The sequence below is a fragment of the Echinops telfairi genome, unplaced genomic scaffold (assembly GCF_000313985.2).
Source record: "Echinops telfairi isolate 266 unplaced genomic scaffold, ASM31398v2 ScPeMD7_655;HRSCAF=1070, whole genome shotgun sequence".
Taxonomy (NCBI): domain Eukaryota; kingdom Metazoa; phylum Chordata; class Mammalia; order Afrosoricida; family Tenrecidae; genus Echinops; species Echinops telfairi.
The window spans coordinates 34907868-34923405 of NW_022104553.1; the positions used below are offsets into that span (position 1 = coordinate 34907868).

The 15538-nt window shown below is 41.6% G+C and overlaps 1 protein-coding gene and 1 pseudogene across 1 annotated transcript in view; one reads left to right on the forward strand and one right to left on the reverse strand.

The window, feature by feature from the left end:
• LOC105979788 overlaps positions 1-1816 on the forward strand; it is a 3359-nt pseudogene extending 1543 nt beyond the window's left edge.
• The window catches only part of LOC115870329 (zinc finger protein 420), a 54485-nt gene that overhangs the window by 36372 nt on the left and 2575 nt on the right, over positions 1-15538 (reverse strand). The window contains exons 2-3 of the mRNA XM_045292880.1: positions 15222-15342; positions 11041-11146 (exon numbers count right to left, since the gene is read on the reverse strand). The gene's annotated coding sequence lies outside the window, so the exon portion shown is untranslated. The remainder of the gene's footprint in view (positions 1-11040; positions 11147-15221; positions 15343-15538) is intronic.

Genomic DNA, 15538 nt, shown 5'->3' on the forward strand with positions numbered 1-15538 from the left:
AAAAGATATAGCATCTGGGGTCTTAAAGGCTTGAAGGTAAACAAGTGGTCATCTAGCTCAGAAGCAACAAAGCCCACATGGAAAAAGCACACCAGCCTGTACAATCATGAGGTGATACCATGAGGGATCAGGTATAAGGCATCATCAGAACAAAAAATCTTACCATAGTGAATGAGGGGCGGGGTGCGGAGTGCAGACCCAAAGCCTATTTGATAATGGTTCTTATGGAGATCCAGAGAACAGATCAAACCCGCTCTGGGACATCCACAGCTAAGCTGCCATCCTGAATCTAGGATCCGCCCAGCTTGTCACATGTATACCTCTAATCCTTGTTCCCTTTCTCCTTGTCCTCCTTCCCTTCCCCCTCTCTCCACGTGGATTGAGGTGAGCATTGCTCCTATGAAATGTGTCTGACTCCATTATTTCAATATCTCTTTTATCTCTCATGCTCTCTATGACTTTTTTATATATAATATATATATATCAACCGTACAATTGTGCCTATCAAACCCATGATTAGGAGTGGGGGGCTGGCACCCCCCTCCAACCACAAACAGAGTAGGCTACAGGGCCGGCCCCAATCAGAGTCAAACTTACCCCCTCCCTTAAAGTGTGTGCTACAGAGGACAACACTAAACCTACAGGTGGGGAGAGGAGCTAGCCTGTCATGCCCACACAGAAGTAAACCAAGAAGGAAAATGAGAGAGTGAGGTTCTAGGCCCCATATCAGCACACCAAGCCCTAAAGACATCCTTGCACAGAGCTCCTAAGGCAGAGAGGACTGTAGGGTCAACAACAGCTCAAGACATGATGTCTCCTCATTGGAGCATATTGAGACAAAGGACAATATTGGGGACACACAGCAGGGAGTGAGTCCAGACTGAACCCACCCACAGTGGGGCAAACCAAGAAGGGAACATAGCAGATCAGCAACAGGAGCAAAGCCAAGCCACAATGCTCCTGAGCAGCCCCCAAATAGACTTCAGGCTAGGAGAGGCAGCTCCCAGGAACCCACAGAAACAATGAGGAGATAGTCATAAAGGTCAGCAGACAAACATGGAATTATCTATGTTTTTTTTTGGGAGGGGTGTCAGGGGGGGAATTGCTAGCTATTAATACTTTTTAGATACGTATATATTTTTTCTTTTTTATCTCTTTTTTTCAATCTTTTGTTTTCTTTTTGTATTGCCTACATTATTGTTGGTTTGCCTACCTATATAAGATAGACATGGAGAAATTAAAAAGCGAGGCTGACCAAGCCATGCATCCTTCCGCCCTTCAATTAACACCACCTGTGTTTATCGGCCAGTTTGGGATGATAAGCTAACAAGCTAAGTGAGCAAACTTTGTTGTGGAACACAAGAAGATTCATAAAGCCCCATTGTTTAATGTAATTAGGACACACAGGAACCTGCAGGATTCAAGGTTTCTCATATCCTAATGATTATGGGAAGTGGTAATGCTCATTGACTATAGAAATAGCAAGTGCTGGGGGCACTCTTGAAATGACAAACACAACTCTGGGTGAGGCAACAAACTACCAACACAGTAGGAGAGCCTCTGGATCTCATTGGGCTCAGCCTGGATGAATGCATTTATGGGAAAATTCGAAATGACCGAGAGCTTTGAGGAAGATTGCATGCTTATGATCAGCATTTAAATATGATACTGGGAGATGAGGAAGAAACTGACTACTATAGAAATTGATGAAGAGATGCATGAAGAGATATATAAATCAACGAAACGGAATATTCCAATGCTCTCTGTGCCGGGTGACGGTGTTGTGCTAATTGCCCCTCCACTGAGAGTTGGCTGAAACCAAGAATCTGTTCAGAGGGGAAGAGAGGAGCTTCTTGAATGGAGGCTATATTCCGAAGAGAAACCTATGTAAACTTTAATGCTCAGAAGTAACAAAGGATTCATCCTTTACTGAAATAAGTTGGTTTGCCGCTATAAACTAAAAAACATTTTAATTTTTATCCCACCCTTCCAATAAATGTAATCACAAAAATGAAAAGAAAAAAAAAGATAGACATGGATAGCAAGCCCGAGGAGAGAGTAACAGCGGGACCAGCAGTTCTGGAGGGATTTAGGGGGAGGAGGAGTTGGGGAAAGGCAGAGGTGAGCAAACAATACCATGGACAGGGGAACAACTAGGGAATTAAAATCAACAACAAGGAGGACATAGAGATCCTGGGGGTGTGAGAGCAACAGCAATCTATCTGAGAGGAATTACTAGGAGGCTGACGAAAGGTGAGCGTGAGGGTGGGACAGGAGTTAGGTAAAAACAAACAGAGGAAAGATCTAGGAAGAAAAACTATGGCTAGAGGTGCAAACACAGGCGTGCACTCATGTAAATATATTGAATCATAGAAATAGAGGTATTGGTCTATGTACATATATTTATAATACATTGAGGAAGTGGACAGACTTTGGGTCTCTGCTTAAGCCCTTCCTCAACGCAAGAACAGTTTGTTATAACAACTTGGCATTGGATGCTCACCCCCCTGGCACAATTGCTGAAGACAAAATGGGTACACAAGCAAATGTGGTGAAGAAAGGTAATGGTGCCCAGTTTTCAAAGATAGAGTATCTGGGGTCTTAAAATCTTGAAGTTAAACAAGCGGCCATCTACAGAGAAGTAATAAGCCCACATGGTTCTTCCATCCTGTGTGATCATGAGGTGTCCACGGGATCAGGTAACAGGCATCAGAAGACCGAAAACAAACAAACAAACATTGCTGAGAATGAGGGGCATCAGAACAGAGACCCAAAACCCATCTGTAGACAATGGGATATTCCCTCGCAGAAGGGTCGCAAGGAAGGGATGAGTCAACCAGGGTACACTGCAGCAAGGATAAAACACACAATATTCCTTGATTGCGTGAGGCTTCCTCACCCCCGCTATCATAACCCCAATCCTGCCTTTCACTGCAGGCAAGACCAGAGCACATGCATTGGTACAGATAAGAGTTCAGGATACATGGAATCCAAGTCAGATAAACCCCTTGGGTACAGAAATGAGAGTAGCGATACCAGGTAACTAGTGGGGAGGTAGGGAGAGGAAGAGGGAAGAAGCCATGGGGGAAGGGAGAAAGCGGTTGGTATAAAATATGACAATAGTAATAATTTATCAAAGGGTCGTGAAGTGGGGAAGGGAGAGGGAGAGAAAAAAGAGGCGCTGATACCAAAGTCTCAAATAGAAAGTAAATGTTTTTTTGTTTGTTTGTTTTTTTGCTGTGGGAAATCGGTCCTTTTATAAGCAAGGCCAGCAGCGCATGTCAATTAGCCTGGCAACCAAAATGGCCCGGGGCCATCAACTTTGGTTCAAAAGAACCTGAATTTTGTTCCCACTGCAAAAAGGGGATCACTAGGCAAGCCAAGGCTGCTCCAAACTGAGCAGCAAAGGGGCCCTGCTCTTAAGGGTTTCCCAGCTGGGAAAAGCGCATGCTTTAAGCCCCACCCAATGGATCCTGGGAAATGTAGTTCCTTTCCAGTCCAGTACACAACACATTCAGAATCAATCAGGCCTGTGCCCTCAGTCGCAAGCCCAGAGAGAGCTCCTTAATTAACTAGTCAAAAAGACAGCTTGGACAAAATGGAGAACCAGAAATTATTAAAACTGGTTATCTGGGGGGGTCTGTTGCCTAAAGGAACAATAGGGCTTTTATTAGGAAGATCCAACCTAAATTCTCAAGGTGTTCAGATTGTTACTGGGGTTATTGATTCAGGATTATGAAGGGGACATTAAGGGAAGTAGTTAGATCTAGGTACTATAGGGTATAAAAAAGAGAATGCATCAGCCAATTACTCTGGCCTCCTTATGTTCTTATTGATAAAACTGACACTCATGAAGAGCCGGAGAATTCAGGACTATCCATAGGTCGTGGGATATTTGGGAATGCTATTATGGACAAATGGAGTTAATAACTGCAGAGTAAAATTTTTGGGACTTTTAGATTCAGGAGCTGATATTTCCGTTATAAGCCACCAACAATGGCCAAAGGCCTGGCTGCTGATCAACGCTAAATTTACCATAGGAAGAATAGGAGACGTTAACCAGGAGAAAGTATGGCAAAGTGGCAAGATCCTACAATGTACAGGACCTGAAGGACAGTCAGGTTTAATTAAACCTGTGGTGACGCTTACCCCGATTAATTCATGGGGGAGGGATCTATTACAGCAGTGGGGAGTCAAGACTGTACATTCTTCCAAAGAATTCCATAGCACAAAATATAATGAAGTGGCCTTGGAAAGAATAAGGAGATCCATCTCCACTTGAGATGACTCCCCAAAAAGACCGCCATGGCCTGGGATATTCCCATCTTTAATTGGGACTGCTGTTGTCAAGCCTGCACCTATTAAACTAACTTGGAAGTCAAATGATCCCATATGGAGAACAGTGGTCTTTTAATCTTGAAAAATTGCAGGCTCTACATGATTTAGTTCAAGAGCAGCTGATAGAAGGTCATTTAGCAGAGACTCTAAGTGCCTGGGATGTTTATAATTAGAAAGAAATTAGGCAACCATTTGCTCATAGACCTGAAAGCTATTACTTCTATTATAATGCCTTTGGGAAGCCCCCAGCCAGGCCTGTCCTCACCTAGCAGGATTCCAAAAGATTGGGATCTAACTGTCATAGATATAAAGAATTGTTTCTCCACTTTCCATTTAGATCCTGCTGATCATGAAAGATATGCATTCACTGTACCTGAATTAAAACACGAAGCTCCTACTGAGAGATACCACCTAAAAACCTTGGCTCAGAAAATGGTGAACAGTGTCACTCTGTCAGTTTTTCATAGGGAAAGTGTGAGAGCCACTCAGAAATCATTTCTCTGAGATGTACAATTCACTACATGGATATTTTAATAGCCACACCTATCAAGGAAATGCAAAAACAAATCTATGTGTACAACAGTGAGGCCAACTCTCAGGCAGGATTAATAATTGCTCCTGATAAAATTTAGACAACCAGGCCTCATACTTACTTAGGAACAGTAGTGGATCGGACTACAATTAGGTCACAGCAACTCGAAATTAGAAAACCACTAAATGATTTTCAAAAGCTACTAGGAGACATACATTGGATAAGATCATTATTGGGAATCCCCATGGAAGAGCTCAAACACTTATTTAACACATTAAAAGGGCACCACAGCTAAATAGTCCTAGAATGCTCACCCTTTTAGCTTGCTGCAAGTTACAGTTGATAAAAGAACGCATCAGCCACGGAAAGATTTACCACATTGATCCAGATGAAAGTATTCTCCTGGCTACTTCTCACACGCTTATCTTCACCACTGCTCCTCTATCTCTAGAGTCATACACCTGGGCCATACAGGCCCTAAGGATATTTGGTTTTATTGGGAACAGAGAGCACAGTTAATCCCTAAATGCCAGCATTACTGTTGGCAACTGAGTGGATATAATCCATCAATCATAATTCTGCCTTGTGGGATACAAAAGACTTTTCCCCAGCTTTGTCTCCCCCAAAGATATGCCAAACATTAGAGGTGGCTTGCCAGCACTTGGTGGAGATGCTTAGAGATATTCTCTGTGAAGGCATTAAGCCACTGTCTGGTCGCACCACAGGTGGGGCCCACTCCCTGTTGTTAAGGACAATGGATTACTTCTCACTGAAGGCTCTCGGCCATCACTCTGGTCCCTGTAGGTGGAGTTCACACCCTACTGTTAATGCTTTCTATGGAGAGCCAGAGAACAGGTCAAACTGGCTGGGTAACATCCAAAGTTAGGCTGCCATCCTGAATCTGGGATCCACCTATCTTGTCATATGTGTACCCCCAATCCCTCCCCTTCCTATTGCGTGTACATCCCTAGATCGTCCCCCTCTCATTGCTGTAGTACCTAGAGTGCAACCCCTTCCTGTGCGTATGTCTTTACCTGTAATTAGGGGGCTTGCATGCCCCCCAAAGATACATAAGCCTTGGTTAGCAATAAAGAAGCTCTCTCCACTCCCCCTTCCTCTCCCCAGTTCCCTTTCCCCTTGTCCTCCTTCCCCTCCCCCTCCTGCCCTCCCATCTCCCATCTCCATGGTCTCCCATCTCCACGTGGACCACCAAACGGGGCTGAGGTGAGCATGCTACCATGAAATGCGTCTGACTCTATTATTTCCATCTCTCCTTATTCTCTATGACTTTATTATGATCTACATTTTTCTAACCGTGCAATTGCACCTATCAAACCTGCGATGAGTTGTGGGGGGCTGGCCTTTCCCCCACACTGCCTTATACTCCCATTCGGATAAAAATTCTTTTGGAATTCTCTACAGATCTTCAGATAGTGTTAACTAAATTTTGTCATTTACCACCCCCACCCCCCCAGAGAAGATCTGGGGATTCCTATAATTGACTCCTTGGGTAATTAACAAGGTCTCCTCTCACAAGCCACTTGAGGGAGCCCCCACTTACTTTACAGACACCTGCAGTAATGGCATAGCAGCCAACTGGGGTCCCTCCTCTCAATCCTTTCAAACTTGTTACACCTCTGCTCAGAAGACAGAAATATTTGCTCTCATCCTATTGTTCAAGATGTGATTCAGCATATACCATACAAGTCTGTTCTTTCCCTGAAACAGCAAAATTAAAATCAGATCCATACTGTGACATTGGTAACCTATTCCTCACCTTACAGACTCCAATAAGGTCCCACCACCTCCATCCATTCTTCATAGGGCACACAAGAGCACACACGCAGTTCCCAGGACCAATCTCTATGGGAAATGCTAATGCCGACAGGTTGACTCAAAAGGCATTCACGCTTCTTACGTCCCCAAAGGCAGAGCATCAAAATTAAACAACGTTGCTAGCCTAAGACAAAGGTATCATCTAATGTGGGTCCAACCCAGACAAATCATCAGAGAACGCACTCGGTGTCAGCAAACCTCACTTAAGGAGGGACCTGATGGAGTTAATCCATGTGGGGATCAGTCAAACCCACTCTGGCACATGGATGTCACTCACAATCCTCATTTGGATGCCTAGGAGGGGTACATGTTAAGATACATACCTCCTCCAGATTTTTATTGGCATCAGTAATGACTGGCAAATCCACAAAGCATGGCATCAGTCATTTACTGACCTGTCTTGCTGTGATGGGCACTCCAAAACATCTGAAAATGGACAGTGGCCCCACTGACACCAGCAAACTGTTTCACAGCTTCTGTGAAGCTTGGAATGTTCATCACATAACAAGTATCCCTTACAACCCTCAGGGCCAGGTCCCTGTTGAATGGACACATAGCATTCTAAAATCTCAGTGATTAAAACAGAAGGGGGAGACCAAAGGTGATTTGATATGGCAAACTTCATTTAGCTTTATTAACGCTAATTTTTTTTTCTCCCTTCCAAAAGATTCTAACATAACTAGGGCAGAGAAATACTTTTCTACCCCCAGAGAGAAAGCCAATCCAGAGAAGATCTGGTGGAAAAAATGATGGAATATGGGAGGGAAAATACTAATCTCTAGGGGCAGAGGCTATGCTTATACCGTTTCCCCCAAAATAAGACAGTGTCTTATATTAATTTTTGCTCCCAAAGATGCGCTAGGTCTTATTTTCAGGGGATGTCTTATTTTTCCATGAAGAATACGGTACACATTTATTGTTTTATTAAGAGACCTCGCACTTCCTGTCCGCTCCAGGTGTGCTGCAGCCAACAGTGAGCTGCGCGGCTTGGCACCCACCACTACGGTCCAGAGTCCAGTGTTGCTGTAGCTATGGGGGGCCTTATTTTGGAGGAAGTCTTATTTTCGGGGGGATACCTTATATTTCAGTGAGAGGCAAAACTGTAAGAAGGTCTTATTTTGGGGGGATGTCTTACTTTCAGGGAAACGTTATTTTTTTTCAGATGGTGGAGAAAGCAGATGGCTTCACCTTAAGAGGGTGCAAACACATGTCAAGAAAGGCGAGGGAGAAGAGGAAGAATTTACCTAGCCCTTTTGAACCCAATTCTGTTCCCACTAAAGAAATGGCAGCCCCATTCATAAGAAAGAGACCCCACGGTGAAGAAAAATGTGCTAGGCGGTCACCAACTACCCCACCCCCACCCCCACCGCCAGCTGGGGACAGGTGAAACTGGTGAGACACCAAGCACAGGCCACACTAGCAAATACTGGCAAATCGATGATCCTGAAAGTATGTTTCTAGCAATGATTGCAGTTATATCTGTCACCACTGAGGTATGTGCTAACCATGCTTATTGGGTTTATGTTCCCCATTCTCCCCTCCTAGAGATTGTAGACCGGACCCAAACCAGCCCGGTCATATTTGTGAATGATTCTGTATGGAACCCATGGCTTTGGAGAAGTGGGATAGCCAGGCACCTGGAGGAAGAAGGCAAGGTTTTTAATTTTACCTTAGGTGTTCAGGTGTTGCCATTGTGCATGGAGGCCAGCCCTAGATGTTTATTCATTAAGTCACATGCTTGGAATACCTGGCTGGTATCTCACAACACTGGCCAGTTTCTACATGGTGGAGGAGAAGCATGTGCAGAACATGAAAACTCCATCACCATGGCGGGAAGAGGGGACCTAGAGACCTGTCAGATCATGAACTGATGGCATTTCGAAGCCATCAGACTCCAATAGCTCAAATGCCAGGGACGATGTGGGAAGGTATTAAGAAAGGGCACTGTGGTAGGTTTAATGTGCCAACGAGGCCTCCATGGGAATATGAGGGCAGAGTGTGGTTCTCCCTGGTCAAGGGACCAATGGAAAATACCTCTTGCCACTAAACCCTTAGCAAGATATAGATGTAGTTTTACGGGTATCAGTCTGTCTGGCTAACCCTATACTTACACTCGTATTAGGGTTCTCCCACAATGAGCCAGGTTCCTCCAGAGCTAAACAACTCACCACTTTGTTATGAATGTAATTAGTAACGTCTGCATGTCCTGAAAATATATAAGCCTGTAAAAGAATATATTTGCTCTCTTTCTCTCTCTCCCTCTCAGACCTGACTTCATGGAGGAGGTGAGCACCCCCAAATTTCTTTTTTATTTATTCCCTCCAATTACATACCCATCCCTTAGGACCCGTCCAATTGTGGGCTGGCTCCCACAGTCAGGTTACTAGAAGGTGGGGCTAATCCAGATGCTAAGGACCATTCTGAGGCTATAGCAATGCACCAGGCAGCAGCCAAGGGTAATCTGAAGATGATTCAGATCCTTCTGTATTACAAGGTATCCACAAATATCCAGGACACTGAAAGCAACACTTCTTTACACTTATCCTATGATGAGCAGAGAGTGGAAGAAGTGAAACTGCTGGTGGTCCCACAAAGCAAGTATTTATATTGAGAATAAAGAAAATACACCCTTGCAAGTAGCCAAAGGTGGCTTAGACTTAATACCCAAGGGAATGGTGGAAGGTTAAGCAGCTTGGATTTATTCTTTGGGTGTTTTGTGATCCCCCACCGACCCATTCCACTCAGTATTCTGGAAACGAATGTACTGTGCACAAGACATCATCTACAAATGATGTTTTCTTGCCTTCAAAGTCTTACAAATATTGAATATTGTTCTTGCTGAGATACTTTTTACAAGCTTACATCAAATACCTGTTGGAATTGTTCTACTGTTGTATTGAACCTTAGATAGAACTTTGGCTAATCTTGAGCCAATGATTCTGTGCCTGTTGTGAGTCTTCAAGACCGACTCACGCACCCTCTATCTACCCCTGAGGCACATCACCTCCACCAATGGAAGTGAGCCAATAATTTGGCCAAATGTTTTGAAGTGGATTCAAGAATGTTGAAGCACATCCTAACCTATTTTTCAACTCACCAAGGCCTACGCCAAACTGTTGTTCTCTCCCAATGGTAAGGTTTAATTTCTTTTTGCCATAGGAGGAATTTTGATATATTTTTGTGGACAAAATTCTGAAGTGGAGGGCATCCCAGTTTTGATTTCATAAACAAGGAAAAATGAAAAAAAATGAGGAAAGATGCGAGGGCTGTATCATTTCACCTTATTCAATCTTATTCCTTATTCAATCTGTATGCTAAACATATAATCTGAGCAGTTGACCTCTATGAAGAGGAACTTCGCATCAGGACGGGAGGAGGGCTCATGAACAACCTGGGATAGGCAGACGACACAACCTTGACTGCTGAGCGTGAACAAGACTTCAAAAACTTACTGGTGAAGACCAAAGACTTCAGCCTGGATTTCTCCTCAGTCTAAACAAAACAAAAACCCTCACAACTGGATCAAGAGACATCAAGATAAACGGAGAAAAGATTTAAATTGTCAAGGACTTTCCATTTTACCCTAGCTAAGGCGGAACTAGGAGCCCTGCTGGCGTAGTAGTTCAAGTTGGGCTGCTAACTCCAGCATCAGCAGTTCGATGCGGCTTTCCACTCGTGGAAAGAGTGACAGTTTCAAAAACTCACAAGGGCAGTTCCAGCCTACAGGGCTGTTATGAATCCGCATCAACTCAATAGCAGTGAGTTTAATTTTTGTTTTTCTAAGATGGAAGTGATAAGCAGATAACAAATGTGGGTGATGGTGTAGTGAGACTTTATCCATTATGCTTTTATCCTTACCCACTGCTAGTAAAACTGTAAAATGGTACCTCCACTATGGATTATGGTATGATACATCCTCAAAAAAATTGGAAACACGAGAGTGAGGAAAAATATTGCTACAAAATCGTAAAATGTTTATTAAATAAAAGTATCAAAATGTGATTGTTTCTCAACATATCCTCCACATAGGTCTACACAATTCTGAAGGTGGTGTTTCCATCACTAACCCTTCTCTGAAGAATCTGGCACGCCTTAACTGACACCATGTCAAGATGGTAGTTTTACATTCTCAAGGAACTCAACCCGTGGTCCTTTTCAATGGTCTTTGAATTTTGGAAACAAAAAGAAGTCTGAATGCGGCAAGATTACAGCCATAGGGTGGGTGGAATAAGGTTTCCCAATGTAATTCTCATCGGACAACCATTGCTACCTTTCAGGAAACAGCAGTGAGGGGGAAAAATTCCCTGCTGCAACTTTCCTGGTCTCTTTCTTACCAATGCAGTTTTCAATTTTCCTAAAACTTCTTTATAAGCCCCTGTAATTGTCCTGTGTCTTCCAGAAAATGTATCATGAAATTTGGAATTAACCCCTTTGACATTCCTAAAAAAAAAAAAAAAAAAAGAGTCATCATAATCTTAATTTATAAATTATCAAAGGTTCATGAGGGTGAAAGGGGGAGGGAGGGAGGAAAATAAAATGAGGAGCTGATACCAAGGGCTCAAGTAGAAAGAAGATGTTTTTAAAAAGACGATGGCAACATATGTACAAATGTGCTTGACACAAGGGATGTATGGATTGTTATAAGAGCTGTAGGAGCCCTCAATAAAATGATTTAAATAAATAAACAAAACAAAAATATAAAATATAATAAGAAACACATAGAAGAAGGAATGAAATTGGGTAGAGTGGATAGAAATATATGTTTGACTTCTCTGAATGTACCTTGGTATGCAGTTTTTATTTTAGAATCATGTAAACATAGAATTTAAAAATTAAATTAAATTAAAATGGGAAAAGAGCTATCCCTAAAAGTGAAAAGCACAATGAAATAAATAAGCCTGTGTTTCAAGTTAGAGCCTTAACTGCATTATAAGTGATTGGGGGAGGGGGTCTTTGCTGTTGTTGTTAACTGCCAGTGTCATTATAACCAACTTCGGCATGTTCAAGTCCTTCTTTGTGGTTATTGTGCCAATCAATCTAAGAGATTGCCACATCCTCACAGGCACTCTATTTCCCCAAACATGATGTTCTCTTCCTGAGACAGATTCCTCTTGATGGTAAGCCCAAAGCAAGTGAGTTGGGCAATGTCCAGTTGTGCTCCATAAGGATTTCATTGGCTAATTTTCAGGTGTTGATTCTTCAAGCCTTTCTTGTTAAGCTGGGTCAGGGTAGAAGTCCCACTGAAATCTTCATTATGGGTGACCTTGCTGGTATTTAAAAATGCGGGTGACATACTTCCTGCAGCGCAGCAACCCAACAGCCACCCTACTACAATCTGGGGAGTTGTGGTAGATGATTGACAGTACAGTAAATTTTGTTTTCAAACCTTAGTGAGATATATTGTTGACCAAAAAGACCTCCAAAAGTCTTGACAATTTTCTGTATTCATAGTTAGTACAAAGAAAAAAATTCCTTTCTCTCAATCCAAAATAAGGTAGAAAAGAGGAAAAAGGGAACAAAGAGCAAACAGGATATAAAAGAAGTCTGAAAAGGTAACCCCAGCACTGTACGATGGATAAGGTGGGTTTTCCCAATGGAATGCTCACAGGACAGTCCTTGAAGACTGAGCAAGTGCATGGTCGAGATGGATAAAAATTCCCCAGAACAACTTTCCTGTACTTTCTCTTTGCAAGATAACTTTCCATTTTCTGAAATAAGCTCCTATAATAATCCTGTGTCCTTTGAGAAAATCTACCAAAATTACTTCTTTGAAATCCAAAAAAACCAGTCAACATAACTATCGGAGCTGCCTTCTCTGCCTTGAACTGAAATGGCCCAGCAAATCCTCTCAAAAATCCCTGTTCCACAACTGGACATCTTTGAGTCCTGGTAGCATAGTGATTCTCAGTTGGGCTATGATCCACAAAGCCAGCAGTTCAAAAATACCAGGTGCTCCATGGGAGAAAGACAGGGCTTTCGACTCCTGTGAAGAGTTACAGTGTCGGAAACCCACCTGAGCAGTTGTACCGAGCTGGCATTGACTAGATGGCAATGGGTTTGGTTTGGTTTGGTTTGAGGTTTTATCAAGACTAAGGTAAATGTATTACTATAAGAACTTCACTACAGCCACCCAGTGATTGAAGAGATAATGTTTAAATACACCTTGCTTGGAACAAACTTATGCACATATACACTGAAACCCTAGTAGCAATACTTTTTGATGTACACTCATGTAAAACAGAAAAATGATGGCTTTGAAGCAGATCAAACCAGTAATCCCACTAATGATCTAAATAATCAATTAAAATACAGATTATCCAATTGAATAAAAATGCAAGATCCAACTACATGTTGCCTACATGTATGAATGCACTTATAAAACAGAACACTTAAATCTATGGAGGATTCATCTATAACAGGATTAGTAATTTGGGAGGTTATAACAAGAATGGTTGGGGATGGGGAGCTAATAATCAGTACAAGGAAGAAGAAAATGTTTAAAAATTGATTGTGGTAATGATTGCATAACTTTTTAATATGTTTAAACTATTAAACACTATGATATGTGAATTATAGGTCAATAAAATAGTTAAAAGTTAGAAAGTAGACAAAAAAAGAAAGTAGAACACAAATGTTCAATATGAAAGCATTAAAAAAAATAGACGAAGCTAACAAAAATAAAGTTAAGGTGATTACATGAAAGATTAGGTAGGAACCGGAAACACCCAGGACAGATGATCCCTTCAGGACCAGTGGTAAGAGTGGCGATACCGGAGGGTGGAGGTAAGGTGGGGTAGAAAGGGGAACTAATTATAAGGATCTACATATAACCTCCTCCCTGGGAGACAGACAACAGAAAAGTGGGTGAAGGGAGACGTTGGACAGTGTAAGACATGACAAAATAATAATTTATAAATTATCAAGGGTTCATGAGGGAGGGGCAAGTGGGGAGGGAGGGGAGAAAATGAGGAACTGATGCCAAGGGCTTAAGTGGAGAACAAATATTTTGAGAAGGATGAGGGCAAAGAATGTACAAATGTGCTTGAGACAATTGATGTATGTATGGATTGTGATAAAGTTGTATGAGCCCGCAATAAAATGATTTTCTTAAAAAAAAGAAAGATTAGGTAAAGTAAATATGTCCAGAGAAAAGTCTGTAACCCCAAGAATATAAAAAAAAACCATGTCATAATAAAACAGTTCATCATGAGAGCACATAATCTAAAATATTTGCATACCTAATAACAGCACTTTAAAATGTGTGGAGCAGCAAGTTCTAAAAGTGCACAGAGAAATAAGATTAATATATAATTGTACTTGGAAGTTTCAATACCTTCCTTCAATAATCGGTAAAACAAGTAGATAGAAAATTCATCTGAGTATAGTTTTAAAAAAGACTTTCCACCTACTTGACCTAGTTGATCAATCTACCCACCAAAAGCAAAATACACATTCTTTTTTAAGTTCACAGATAAATTAGTAAGACAGCCCATATTTTGATCCATAAAACAAATCTCAACAAATTTAAAAGGATTCAAGACATACAGATACTGTGTCTGAGTATAATAAACTTATCAACAAGCAAACAATCTTTGGACGACCTCAAAAATAACATATAGAAAATGAGGAGCTGATGCCAAGGGCTTAAGTGGAGAGCAAATGTTTTGAGGAAACACAGGGAGAAATGTGCTTTACACGACTGATGTATGTATGGATTGTGATAAGAGTTGTATGAGCCCCTAATAAAATTATTAAAAAATAATAATAATAACATATAGCTAATTAGCACCACTCCAAACCAAAAACAAAAGACAAGTTAGAAAGGATTTTGAACTGAAAGCAGAATACGTGAAATGTGATTGGCAAATAGTATCTTTTGAAGCTGAGTGTATAAGCATTTATTATACTTTTGTTTATACTTAATGTTTTATTTACAAATTTAAAAACAAAATGCTGTCATGTCACAAGCATGCTAGAATTCTTTAAAAGAACAAAAATTGTTATTGTGAATTAGGTTTACAGAAAAGATCATCAGTCTTACAGATAACAATTCATACACATGTTTTTCAATTCATTCATTGCAATGTCCTGAATGTACCATCACTTATTCAGCTTTCTCCCTGTGTTTCCTCTTTTCATTCCACCTTATTTCCTAACCCTCTCAACTTTTTATTTGGTCTATGTTACCCTTTTGATTTTAAACGTTTGATAGTCCTACCACCGTGATGAGTTCAGTTCTAGCCGTGAAGACTGACCCAGGCCTACAGTCTTGAGGAGTGTCTCTGGATAATTCCTTTTTAAATAGTCAACCACAAATTCCTTCTTCTTCCAGTCAGCAGCTATTTGAAAGGGTGTGCCACAAGTACCTGCACATTTTTCTTGGTACTGGCCTCCAAAAATTCCCCTTGCTTCTGCATCATTGAAGAAAGCTTAGGTGGAAATTTTCAAAAGCAAAATGAAGATCCCTCTGCATGGAAAAGGCATTGAAAGGAACAAGTAAGAAATGCCTACTCACATTAGTCCCTTGTTTTGAATGTGAAAAGCCATTCTGTCCTCTTCTGGCCTCTACACTCAGAGAAAGATAATAGAGGATGTTGGGATTCTATTGGCACACTGGTAATCCATGGGCTCCTCGTCTGCAGATGTAAATGATTGGGAAGAGGGAACAATAAAGTGGTCAAACAACTGGACATACCTTGCAGAGGGGTAGTGGGGAGATGAGTCACTTAGGGCACAGTATAGCAACAATGAAGCTCACAATCTTCCTCTAGTTCTTAAACGCTTCCTCCCCCCAACTACCAGGACCCCAGTTTCGCCTTGCAGACCTGGTTA